This window comes from Rutidosis leptorrhynchoides, chromosome 4 (genome assembly GCF_046630445.1).
Source record: "Rutidosis leptorrhynchoides isolate AG116_Rl617_1_P2 chromosome 4, CSIRO_AGI_Rlap_v1, whole genome shotgun sequence".
NCBI lineage: Eukaryota > Viridiplantae > Streptophyta > Magnoliopsida > Asterales > Asteraceae > Rutidosis > Rutidosis leptorrhynchoides.
Genome location: NC_092336.1, coordinates 577,322,611 through 577,336,534, shown reverse-complemented (window position 1 = coordinate 577,336,534; position 13,924 = coordinate 577,322,611).

Sequence of the window (13,924 nt, the reverse complement as noted above, 5' to 3'; positions counted from 1 at the left end):
TTCTGGTTTTACTAGGACTACTTCCCATCCTTGGTCTTGTGCAACATAACCGTTATGGCCGTTGATAAGACAGCGTGTCGTAACGTCATCAAAGGGACGAGGGTTACGTAATGTCCAACAGTCCCGTAATAATCTAAAAACCTCATTTCTTACCCCAATTACCGACTCCGTCACTTGTGGAAACGTTTTGTTTAATAGTTGTAGCCCGATGTTCTTGTTCTCACTTTGGTGAGAAGCGAACATTACTAATCCGTAAGCATAACATGCTTCTTTATGTTGCATGTTAGCCGCTTTTTCTAAATCACGAAGTCCAATATTCGGATATATTGAGTCAAAATAATTTCTTAACCCGTTGCGTAAAATAGCATTTGGGTTCCCCGCAATATATGCGTCAAAGTAAACACATCGTAACTTATGGGTTTCCCAATGTGATATCCCCCATCTTTCAAACGAAAGTCTCTTATAAACCAAGACATTCTTGGAACGTTCTTCGAATGTCTTACAAACTGATCTCGCCTTAAATAGTTGTGCCGAAGAATTCTGGCCGACTCTAGACAAGATTTCATCAATCATGTCTCCGGGTAGGTCTCTTAAAATATTGGGTTGTCTATCCATTTTGCGTTTTTATACTGTAAAATAGACAAGAGTTAGATTCATAAAAAATAATACTTATTAATACAAGCAATTTTTACATATATCATAAAACATAAGCACACTATATTACATATATTACACCACATGAATACAACTATCTTATTCCGACTCGCTTGTTTCTTCTTCTTCGGTTTTGGTTCGTTTTGCCAAGTTTCTAGGGATATATGATTTTCCCCTAATACGAGCCGTCGTTATCCACATTGGTTTAGAAAAACCTGGTGGTTTAGAGGTTCCCGGGTCATTGTTACAACTTAAGGACTTCGGGGGTTGACGATACATATAAAGTTCATCGGGGTTGGAATTAGATTTCTCTATTTTTATGCCCTTTCCCTTATTATTTTCTTTTGCCTTTTTAAATTCAGTTGGGGTAATTTCTATAACATCATCGAAATTCTCGTCGGAATCCGATTCATCGGAGAATTGGTAATCCTCCCAATATTTTGCTTCCTTGGCGGAAACACCATTGACCATAATTAACCTTGGTCGGTTGGTTGAGGATTTTCTTTTACTTAACCGTTTTATTATTTCCCCCACCGGTTCTATTTCTTCATCCGGTTCCGATTCTTCTTCCGGTTCCGATTCTTCTTCCGGTTCCGACTCTTCTTCCGGTTCCTCTTCGGGAACTTGTGAATCAGTCCACAAATCATTCCAATTTACATTTGACTCTTCATTATTATTAGGTGAGTCAATGGGACTTGTTCTAGAGGTAGACATCTATCACATAATATCAAACACGTTAAGAGATTAATATATCACATAATATTCATATGTTAAAAATATATAGTTTCCAACAAAAATGTTAAGCAATCATTTTTAAAGAAAACACGGTCGAAGTCCAGACTCACTAATGCATCCTAACAAACTCGATAAGATACACTAATGCAAATTTTCTGGTTCTCTAAGACCAACGCTCGGATACCAACTGAAATGTCCCGTTCTTATTGATTAAAAACGTTCCATATTAATTGATTTCGTTGCGAGGTTTTGACCTCTATATGAGACGTTTTTCAAAGACTGCATTCATTTTTAAACAAACCATAACCTTTATTTCATCAATAAAGGTTTAAAAAGCTTTACGTAGATTATCAAATAATGATAATCTAAAATATCCTGTTTACACACGACCATTACATAATGGTTTACAATACAAATATGTTACAACAAAATAAGTTTCTTGAATGCAGTTTTTACACAATATCATACAAGCATGGACTCCAAATCTTGTCCTTATTTAAGTATGCGACAGCGGAAGCTCTTAATAATCACCTGAGAATAAACATGCTTAAAACGTCAACAAAAATGTTGGTGAGTTATAGGTTTAACCTATATATATCAAATCCTAACAATAGACCACAAGATTTCATATTTCAATACACATCCCATACATAGAGATAAAAATCATTCATATGGTGAACACCTGGTAACCGACAATAACAAGATGCATATATAAGAATATCCCCATCATTCCGGGACACCCTTCGGATATGATATAAATTTCGAAGTACTAAAGCATCCGGTACTTTGGATGGGGTTTGTTGGGCCCAATAGATCTATCTTTAGGATTCGCGTCAATTAGGGTGTCTGTTCCCTAATTCTTAGATTACCAGACTTAATAAAAAGGGGCATATTCGATTTCGATAATTCAACCATAGAATGTAGTTTCACGTACTTGTGTCTATTTTGTAAATCATTTATAAAACCTGCATGTATTCTCATCCCAAAAATATTAGATTTTAAAAGTGGGACTATAACTCACTTTCACAGATATTTACTTCGTCGGGAAGTAAGACTTAGTCACTGGTTGATTCACGAACCTATAACAATATATACATATATATCAAAGTATGTTCAAAATATATTTACAACACTTTTAATATATTTTGATGTTTTAAGTTTATTAAGTCAGCTGTCCTCGTTAGTAACCTACAACTAGTTGTCCACAGTTAGATGTACAGAAATAAATCGATAAATATTATCTTGAATCAATCCACGACCCAGTGTATACGTATCTCAGTATTGATCACAACTCAAACTATATATATTTTGGAATCAACCTCAACCCTGTATAGCTAACTCCAACATTCACATATAGAGTGTCTATGGTTGTTCCGAAATATATATAGATGTGTCGACATGATAGGTCGAAACATTGTATACGTGTCTATGGTATCTCAAGATTACATAATATATAATACAAGTTGATTAAGTTATGGTTGGAATAGATTTGTTACCAATTTTCACGTAGCTAAAATGAGAAAAATTATCCAATCTTGTTTTACCCATAACTTCTTCATTTTAAATCCGTTTTGAGTGAATCAAATTGCTATGGTTTCATATTGAACTCTATTTTATGAATCTAAACAAAAAAAGTATAGGTTTCTAGTCGGAAAAATAAGTTACAAGTCGTTTTTGTAAAGGTAGTCATTTCAGTCGAAAGAACGACGTCTAGATGACCATTTTAGAAAACATACTTCCACTTTGAGTTTAACCATAATTTTTGGATATAGTTTCATGTTCATAATAAAAATCATTTTCTCAGAATAACAACTTTTAAATCAAAGTTTATCATAGTTTTTAATTAACTAACCCAAAACAGCCCGCGGTGTTACTACGACGGCGTAAATCCGGTTTTACGGTGTTTTTCGTGTTTCCAGGTTTTAAATCATTAAGTTAGCATATCATATAGATATAGAACATGTGTTTAGTTGATTTTAAAAGTCAAGTTAGAAGGATTAACTTTTGTTTGCGAACAAGTTTAGAATTAACTAAACTATGTTCTAGTGATTACAAGTTTAAACCTTCGAATAAGATAGCTTTATATGTATGAATCGAATGATGTTATGAACATCATTACTACCTTAAGTTCCTTGGATGAACCTACTGGAAAAGAGAAAAATGGATCTAGCTTCAATGGATCCTTGGATGGCTCAAAGTTCTTGAAGCAAAATCATGACACGAAAACAAGTTCAAGTAAGATCATCACTTGAAATAAGATTGTTATAGTTATAGAAATTGAACCAAAGTTTGAATATGATTATTACATTGTATTAGAATGATAACCTACTGTAAGAAACAAAGATTTCTTGAGGTTGGATGATCACCTTACAAGATTGGAAGTGAGCTAGCAAACTTGAAAGTATTCTTGATTTTATGAAACTAGAACTTTTGGAATTTATGAAGAACACTTAGAACTTGAAGATAGAACTTGAGAGAGTTCAATTAGATGAAGAAAATTGAAGAATGAAAGTGTTTGTAGGTGTTTTTGGTCGTTGGTGTATGGATTAGATATAAAGGATATGTAATTTTGTTTTCATGTAAATAAGTCATGAATGATTACTCATATTTTTGTAATCTTATGAGATATTTCATGCTAGTTGCCAAATGATGGTTCCCACATGTGTTAGGTGACTCACATGGGCTGCTAAGAGCTGATCATTGGAGTGTATATACCAATAGTACATACATCTAAAAGCTGTGTATTGTACGAGTACGAATACGGGTGCATACGAGTAGAATTGTTGATGAAACTGAACGAGAATGTAATTGTAAGCATTTTTGTTAAGTAGAAGTATTTTGATAAGTGTATTGAAGTCTTTCAAAAGTGTATAAATACATATTAAAACACTACATGTATATACATTTTAACTGAGTCGTTAAGTCATCGTTAGTCGTTACATGTAAGTGTTGTTTTGAAACCTTTAGGTTAACGATCTTGTTAAATGTTGTTAACCCAATGTTTATAATAACAAAAGAGATTTTAAATTATTATATTATCATGATATTATGATGTACGAATATCTCTTAATATGATATATATACATTAAATGTCGTTACAACGATAAACGTTACATATATGTCTCGTTTCAAAATCATTAAGTTAGTAGTCTTGTTTTTACATATGTAGTTCATTGTTAATATAATTAATGATATGTTTACTTATCATAATATCATGTTAACTATATATATAACCATATATATGTCATCATATAGTTTTTTTACAAGTTTTAACGTTCGTGAATCACCGGTCAACTTGGGTGGTCAATTGTCTATATGAAACCTATTTCAATTAATCAAGTCTTAACAAGTTTGATTGCTTAACATGTTGGAAACATTTAATCATGTAAACATCAATCTCAATTAATATATATAAACATGGAAAAGTTCGGGTCACTACAATAAATACTAGGTTTGATTCACAAATATACCCCCGAACATTACCCATAACCTCCTTGGCAATAACCCATAATTTCCTTAGCTCTATCCCGCTTGAAAACCATTTTGAAAGTGACACGCTCATAACCTCGTCGTAGTATTTTATGTATAATACTAATTAATAATATTAATAATAATAAGATTAATAATAATATTAATCTTAATAATAATAATAATAATAATAATAATAATAATAATAATAATAAATAAAATAAATACGGAGTAATATATGATTAGAGAAGTGTGTGAAAACTGAGCAATTTATAGAACCTTTTCTGAAAAAATACCCCATGCGATCGCATGAGATTTGTGCTTCAAAGCCATGCGATCGCATGGCCCTCTGATCCAGCTCACAAACTTTTAACTTTTTGTTTGTCGACATAATTTTATATAATATATATAATATATTTAATTTATATAATTAATTATATATTATATTAAATTCACATGCATAGTTGACTTGTAATTTTTGTTCCGTTAAGTCGTACGTCATCACTCGACTTATGTCCCGGTTTTGGTTTTTCAAATGTGCTTTCGTACGCTGAGAAAAGTTGTATTTTACATTTCGTGTCATGTATCTTTGTCAAAATATAGCCTTAAATTATCCCTAAACTATACCACTCAAAGTATATCTTAAACTTTCGAGTATTTTGGTCATTTACTTCTATAAATCATCGTCTCGCTATTTGTTAATATATATATAATAACAATTCGTTTTTATGACCAAGTTAATATTATATTTTATCGTATTGTTAAATATATATTTTCAATATTAATAAACACGGTTTAAAATACATATCACAAGTTATTCATATATCTAATTCCAACAGTTAATATTCCTTATTATTGTATGTGTCCAAATTACGTTATTTAAACAAACACTTTACCATTTATTCCGAATACCGTTAAGAATGGATGATTCCCCAAATCAACGTGAACCTCACAACAGAGACCCGTAATAATATCATAATCCTTAAGAGACTCATTAAATATCTTTTAATTCAATCATTTGGCATAATCTTTTAATTCCGTAGTTGAATATATATCAATCAGATAATTAAACCAAAAAGTTTAATGCACAGTATCATTTACTTAACACTTTGTTACGTTTTCAAGTTATAGTATATGTATCTATTTACATATAATTGTTCGCGAATCATTGAGAACAATCGAAGGGTAATTGAATAATTCAAAATTTTGAGATTCAACTTCATAGACTTTGTTTATCGTGTCAGAAACGTTAAATCATTTAAAGATAAAGTTTAAATTTGGTCAAAAATTTCCGGTTGTCACAGTACCTACCCGTTAAAGAAATTTCGTCCCGAAATTTGAGTGAGGTCGTCATGGCTACCAATAAAAATGTTTTCATGACGAATATGTGTTGATAAATAGAATTTTTATCACCGTTGAATAATATGGATAAAACAATCCAATTACTCGAAGCGTATGAGAGAAGTTATCGTAAAAGAGTGAAATGAGGAAATAGAGATTCGTTTTTAACTCTTGACGTAGTAACGATTGATTTCCGGAATTTAAGGAATAGAAAATCTTCATAATCTATATAAGATTTGATTCTTCGGAATTTGCGGAAATTAGGATTTTCTTTGATTAAATGCGTAATCTGCCTCGATTGCTATGTCTGATATTTCGCTATAAATTGACCTCTTCCGTTTCATTTATTTTCACAAATCCTATAATCTTCTTTCTTATTTCATACATCCCAATAGATTGTGAAAATGCTTAATCCAGTTCTGATTCTTGATATTTTCCTGGCTATCGTGTCCTTCATTCTTCTTTTTCATCTGCCACCAGAGGAAGTTATTTTCTTCTACTATTACCTTAGGGTTATAGTGTTTTTCATTCTCCCGTGTCTTTATATTGCTATACGCATTAATATACACGGTTTGTAATTTCAGGGTTGTTATAGGGCTTTATATTTTCCATTATATTTCAGAGCTTCATGCTTTCGTTTTCTCTTCCCGACTTTAAGTCAAGCGAATAATGGTCCAGAATTCGTAGGTATGAATTTCGGAATGAACATAGTTAATGTTCTAAGAAAGAAATTGAAATGACACGATCTTGATTTGTCAAATTACCAGAATATCCGGAAAAGACCGAATCATCAAGAAATATATTTTCTTGATATATTTAGAGATTATATAGAATGAAAGAGTTATGTAACATGGTTTATGATGAGGGTGTGATCTGTGAACCTTTGTCACGTTCCATTTAGAAACTCAACATGACTTACTGTAATATAATCACGTTGATCAAGTGTCATTATATTATACTAACTCATGCTTCAGTTCCCAACATTACTTCAAAACATCCATTTTTTCGAATTTTTCAGATTTTAGAAGCTAAAATAGTTTCTTTTATGATGTAACACAGATAGTGCGAAGAGGTAATGATTTCAGATAAGAATGGTTTCGAAAAATATCTTCAGAAATATGGAGGATATTTATAATGGGAGATACGATGATATCTTAGAATATTTAAGATAAGATGATGATGAATAATATTGTCCGCAAAGGTTTTAGAGTAAGGAGCAAGGTATTCGCTAATGATTTTAGCAGACACTGAATCATTTGGATTCTTTGAAGGTAGATTTAGTCTTTGTGATTTGTCCACAGCCTCCTTCATGGTCTGCTCAATCCGTTTTTCAATTCCAAACCTTCTCTTTTTCTCAGCTTTACCACCATACTATTCTTTATCATCAAACTTTTGACTGTTAAAGTCGTTTACCATTTTTGCTGCTTCATCAGCATTGTTCCAATTTCAGAGAACTAGTTCATAGTTTTGGATGTTTTTCAGAAACTTCACATTCGGAGTAAATAAGTCTAAGAGATAGACATTATATGTTTATATATAACTGTTGTCATAGAAAATGCTGCGAGATTCAATATACTGATTGCTAATTCCCAGTAGTTGGTATGGCAATTACCGTTATTAGATGTGGATGAGTACATGATAGGGTTTTAATGAGTATAAGGATTTTTCGGAAGGTCAAGGATTAATGAGGTTGTTGGTAAATTTACTGCTAATGTGGTGGAACATAAACGGTTCCCCAGTAACAAAAACGTATATATCAAGGTTATAATAAGACTAATCTGAAAAGTCGAAATTGACTGGTTGGAAGTGGGGTAAAACTGGATACTTTGAAAAAGAAATTGCAAGGTTATTTTCGGTAAAAACAACGCTAAAGGATCTTGCACAGTTTTGAAGTCAAAGTATAGATTTGAAAGATGTAGAGATCTAAGAATGATGTCACCGGTTCAGAGTTATGACTTGGATTCTGATCCGTCAATATCAGAATATGTAATTGAATTTGTATGAAATGATTGTGTATCATTGTGAAGATAGTGAGTATAGTTAAATATTTTTTAATCAAAATTGAAGAATGTATAGTGTAACATATTAATTGTGAACTTAAATATTTCTCGAGTAGTACCTACCCGTTAAAGATTTCACAATTAATACTTTGTACAAAAGAATTTTTATTACCGTCTTTATAAAAATATATGTATGTATATTTTTTTTTAAATCTAATACAGATTTAATGAGTTAATATCATATTAAGCTCATTTGATTTTCGACTTGACTTAGAAATGATTAATCTCTAAAACATTAAAGATTACATAATCTTTGCGGAGTATTTCGCTAATGTAATCGATACTTCATTATTTATTCTTATTTCTCGGTGAAGGATGTTGATGCTTGTGGAATCTTTGTGAACCTTACAAGGCACAGATGATGTTTTCTGGAAAGTTTCGAGTACATCGAAAATGAAAATGTAAAATCAATTATGTAATTGAATAATACACTTGGTTTATTATGAAATGGAATTCATTAAGTTGAAACAGAGATTGTAGTTAACAATGGTTAAGTTGTTAAGGAAGGATGTACATCATTGCATATTAGTAATATGAACTAACCGAGTAGTACCTACCAGTTAAGATTCACATGAAATAGCTTAGTACGAAAAGATTTATTTTGATTTCAAAATTCATATATATTAAATATACATAAAATTTCTTCAGGGGAAATAAGTTAATACTTCATCGGTTATTGTTGCTGGTATTTCTTGGTAACTACGATGCGTATGACGTTAATGTTCAAGGTACATATTGTGATGTTGAGGCTTGCGGTGCGGATGTTGTTGGTGGTGGTAATGGTACTGTTGGTGTTGTTGTCGGTGGTACTGTTGATGCCGGAGATTCTGCTGGTACTTGTAACCTTTGCACCATATTCTCCAAAGCCACTACCCGAGCGCGAAGCTCGTTGACTTCTTCGACTACACCGGGTTGATTGGTGGTTTGGACGAGTGGATGAATAAGATCCAGAATTTGAGAGAGTATATGATCATGACGAGATATTCTGGAGATGAGAGAGAAAATGGTATTACGAACAGGTTCGCCGGTAAGTGCTTCAGGTTCTTCGCCAAGAGGGCAATGTGGTGGGTGGAAGGGATCGCCTTCTTCTTGTCTCCAATAATTAAGTAGGCTACGAACCCATCCCCAATTCATCCAGAATAGATGATGGCTAATTGGGTGATCCATTCCGGTTACACTGTCTTCAGAATTCAGGTGAATATCCATATCGGAATAGCTGCCAGAGTTTAAGGAATTTGAACTAGATACGGGATCCATCTTTTATAATTAGGGAGATGATTTTTTTATATGAATTAGATTATAGAATTTAGTTTGGTATTCTTCAATACATAATTTACATATGTATATATAATATCAAATTCCATAAATCACGGAGAAATTTTCAGAAGATGTCAGGAAAAGTTTACAGTAACAGATACGCTAAGATATGAATTTTGTCTATACACTATTCATGCAATCAATGCAGTAAAACGTGTCTAGACTAGGAATGATAAGCATGTAATTTCCGACAAAAAATGATAAGCAAAACTTTTGACATGCAGACACGGTCGAAGTCCAGACTTACTAATGCATCCTAACAACTATCAGTTAGACACACTCATGCAAGACCTGGTTCGCTAGGACCAATGCTCTGATACCAACTGTGACGATCGCTCCAAATCCATATGGACGAACATGTCATTCATCGATTTCATTGCGAGGTATTTGACCTCTATATGATACGTTTTGTAAACATTGCATTCTTTTGAAAAGGCACACCATAAATGAATATTTAAATCAAAGGTATTTGACATCTGATGATTTCTACATATAGACAATCACCGTAATATAATAATTTACAATAATACTTCCATTGATAATGCAGTCAAAATAAGATACATGGTGATGATTTGGTGAATGCAACGTTTCCTTGAAAAATATGCCATGTATGACTCCATGCACATAGCTTGTCTAACATATAAGCAAACAGCGGAAGACTTCTAGGGAACCTGAGAATAAACATGCTAACAAGTGTCAACACAAAGGTTGGTGAGTTCATAGTTTTAATGTTGCGCATAATCTGTATATAAAGGTGGATCACAAGATTTCAGTTGTTCAATCCAGAAACGTTTATCAAAATATTCTACAAAATTGAGCACCCTGGTAACTAAACTTAACGTATATATAATTTATACCCTTTGTATAATCATCTTAATAATACACGCAAACCAACGTGTACGCTTCTCAAATAGCATACGTCCGTTAAAAGGCTAGTGCTCTAGCTCGGACGGGGATATCAAGCCCTATGGATCCATATACTACTACTCGCGCCCACCAGTTCTTATAACCGGCAGTTACTAGTTACCAAAGCTAAGGGATTTTCGGTTCAAACTCAGTATAGAATTTAGTATGTACTTGTGTCCATTGTTTAAAATAAAGTGCATGTATTCTCAGCTCAAAAATATATATTGCAAAAGCATTTAAAAAGGGAGCAAATGAAACTCACCTTAGCAGCATATAAAGTCGTTCACCAAAATGTGACTGAAACTCGGATTACCAAATAACCGTAGATCTCAACCTAGAGAACATATGTTGGTCAATAAATGTCTATCAAGCTAGGTCTGGTCATAGTGTATCACAATCCTAATGCTCGAGATCGACATACAAAAGTTATCCAAAGTCGTTTCAAAAAGTCAATTTTGACAATAGTTCAACAAAACGAGACGTACCTTATATAAGAATTCATTTACTCGGTTGATAATATTCAAAAATTCAATTTATCAATCTTATAAACAAGTTGTTTAAATATTAATTGCAGATTCAAAAGCAATTCCAATTAACGTCAATTATAATTCAGTTGATCATATCTTTTAATCCGTTCATCGAAACTATTCGATATCTAAATGAAAAGTTATTGATTTTTCGCCAGTTTTCCAAAAACATGTATATCATATACCTTTTACCAGTAATATATGTATTTAATTCGTGATCTATTATAAACTGTTTAACGAAGAAATTTAGCATACACGTATGTATAAATATATATACTCGAGCACTAGACATGGATACACAATTAATATATAAAAGATAAAATATGAGTGCTTACGTATCAATATTGAGATTCAATATTGTAGGAAAGTAAATAGATGTAACGGAGATGATAAACACTAGGTTTGATTCACAAATATACCCCCGAACATTACCCATAACCTCCTTGGCAATAACCCATAATTTCCTTAGCTCTATCCCGCTTGAAAACCATTTTGAAAGTGACACGCTCATAACCTCGTCGTAGTATTTTATGTATAATACTAATTAATAATATTAATAATAATAAGATTAATAATAATAATAATAATAATAATAATAATAATAATAATAATAATAATAATAATAATAATAATAATAATAATAAATAAAATAAATACGGAGTAATATATGATTAGAGAAGTGTGTGAAAACTGAGCAATTTATAGAACCTTTTCTGAAAAAATACCCCATGCGATCGCATGAGATTTGTGCTTCAAGGCCATGCGATCGCATGGCCCTCTGATCCAGCTCACAAACTTTTAACTTTTTGTTTGTCGACATAATTTTATATAATATATATAATATATTTAATTTATATAATTAATTATATATTATATTAAATTCACATGCATAGTTGACTTGTAATTTTTGTTCCGATAAGTCGTACGTCATCACTCGACTTATGTCCCGGTTTTGGTTTTTCAAATGTCCTTTCGTACGCTGAGAAAACTTGTATTTTACATTTTGTGTCACGTATCTTTGTCAAAATATAGCCTTAAATTATCCCTAAACTATACCACTCAAAGTGTATCTTAAACTTTCGAGTATTTTGGTCATTTACTTCTATAAATCATCGTCTCGCTATTTGTTAATATATATATAATAACAATTCGTTTTTATGACCAAGTTAATATTATATTTTATCGTATTGTTAAATATATATTTTCAATATTAATAGACACGTTTTAAAATACATATCGCAAGTTATTCATATATCTAATTCCAACAGTTAATATTCCTTATTATTGTATGTGTCCAAATTACGTTATTTAAACAAACACTTTACCATTTATTCCGAATACCGTTAAGAATGGATGATTCCCCAAATCAACGTGAACCTCACAACAGAGACCCCGTAATAATATCATAATCCTTAAGAGACTCATTAAATATCTTTTAATTCAATCGTTTGGCATAATCTTTTAATTCCGTAGTTGAATATATATCAATCAGATAATTAAACCAAAAAGTTTAATGCACATTATCATTTACTTAACACTTTGTTACGTTTTCAAGTTATAGTATATGTATCTATTTACATATAATTGTTCGCGAATCATTGAGAACAATTGAAGGGTAATTGAATAATTCAAAATTTTGAGATTCAACTTCATAGACTTTGCTTATCGTGTCGGAAACGTTAAATCATTTAAAGATAAAGTTTAAATTTGGTCAAAAATTTCCGAGTTGTCACACTTGCCAACCAAACAACTCGAAACCATCCTACGACATTGGTTAAACACATTGAACGATAATAAACGATATCCAATATTCATACACACAAGTATTCATGACTGAAATATAACAAGTATAAACGATAGAATGATTACAATATGATAGAACTGGGGATTACATGCACCAACATAACTTCACATTTATACATATAATTATAATTATTAGCGTTATTGGTTCTCGATATTATTATTTTAACACTTTTTAAAAACTTTGAGTTCGTATGAAATTGAAATGAGGATTTATGGTCAAGGAAGTGTTAATGTGACTTTAAGCTAAATTTTAAAACAAACCAACATAAAAAACGGCAAGCAAAAAGAGGAAAAACTGAGTTGCGGTTGCTGGACTTTAGCGGTCGCGAGCTGCTAAATCCAGGGGCGATATCTTGGCTACGGGATTAGAAAGAAGCAAAAAGTCTTCGAATACAGTAGTTTCGTGGTCGCGAAATAACCATCCCGGTCGCGAGGTTCAAAATTTTCAGTTTCGTGGTCTCGAAATATTTGGTTCCGGTCGCAGATTTTGACGTACAGGACAAGTTTTAGTTTTCTATAAATACCCCACTTAATCCCCTAATTAGGTATTAGTTTTAGTTACGAATTTCCGGAGCCTAAGAACGAATTTTTAAGGTTTTCTCATTATTGTACTTGGGGTTTAACACTTGGATTGCAATTTTGATCACGTGTAATCATTGGTAATTTTATTCTTACTCTTTTATTAATACAATGGCTAATTATTGTTTATCTTTGTGTTTGTTTATCTCTTCCATGAATACGAGTAGCTAAATTATTCGTATCCACTTAATTTATTAAACCTTGATGATGGATTGTTATTCTTATGATTTTATATAATTGATTAACTGCTCATCATTATATTTGATTGAAGAACCACCGTTATTTATGCATATTAATTATTTTTTATCGCGAGATTGCTGGTTAGTTAACGACAGTTAATTTGATTAATGAACCTTGCTAGATTATTGTTGGATGAGTTAGGATTTGTTGAATTATATCCATGATACCTGTATAATTAGACGTGTAACGATATTAACTATTGATTTGCTAAAGTAATTGTGAGTTTGAGTAGGGACACTGAATTAACCTAAAAGCATATTGTAATCTTGAGTAGCTTAAAGTTACTCCGCATTT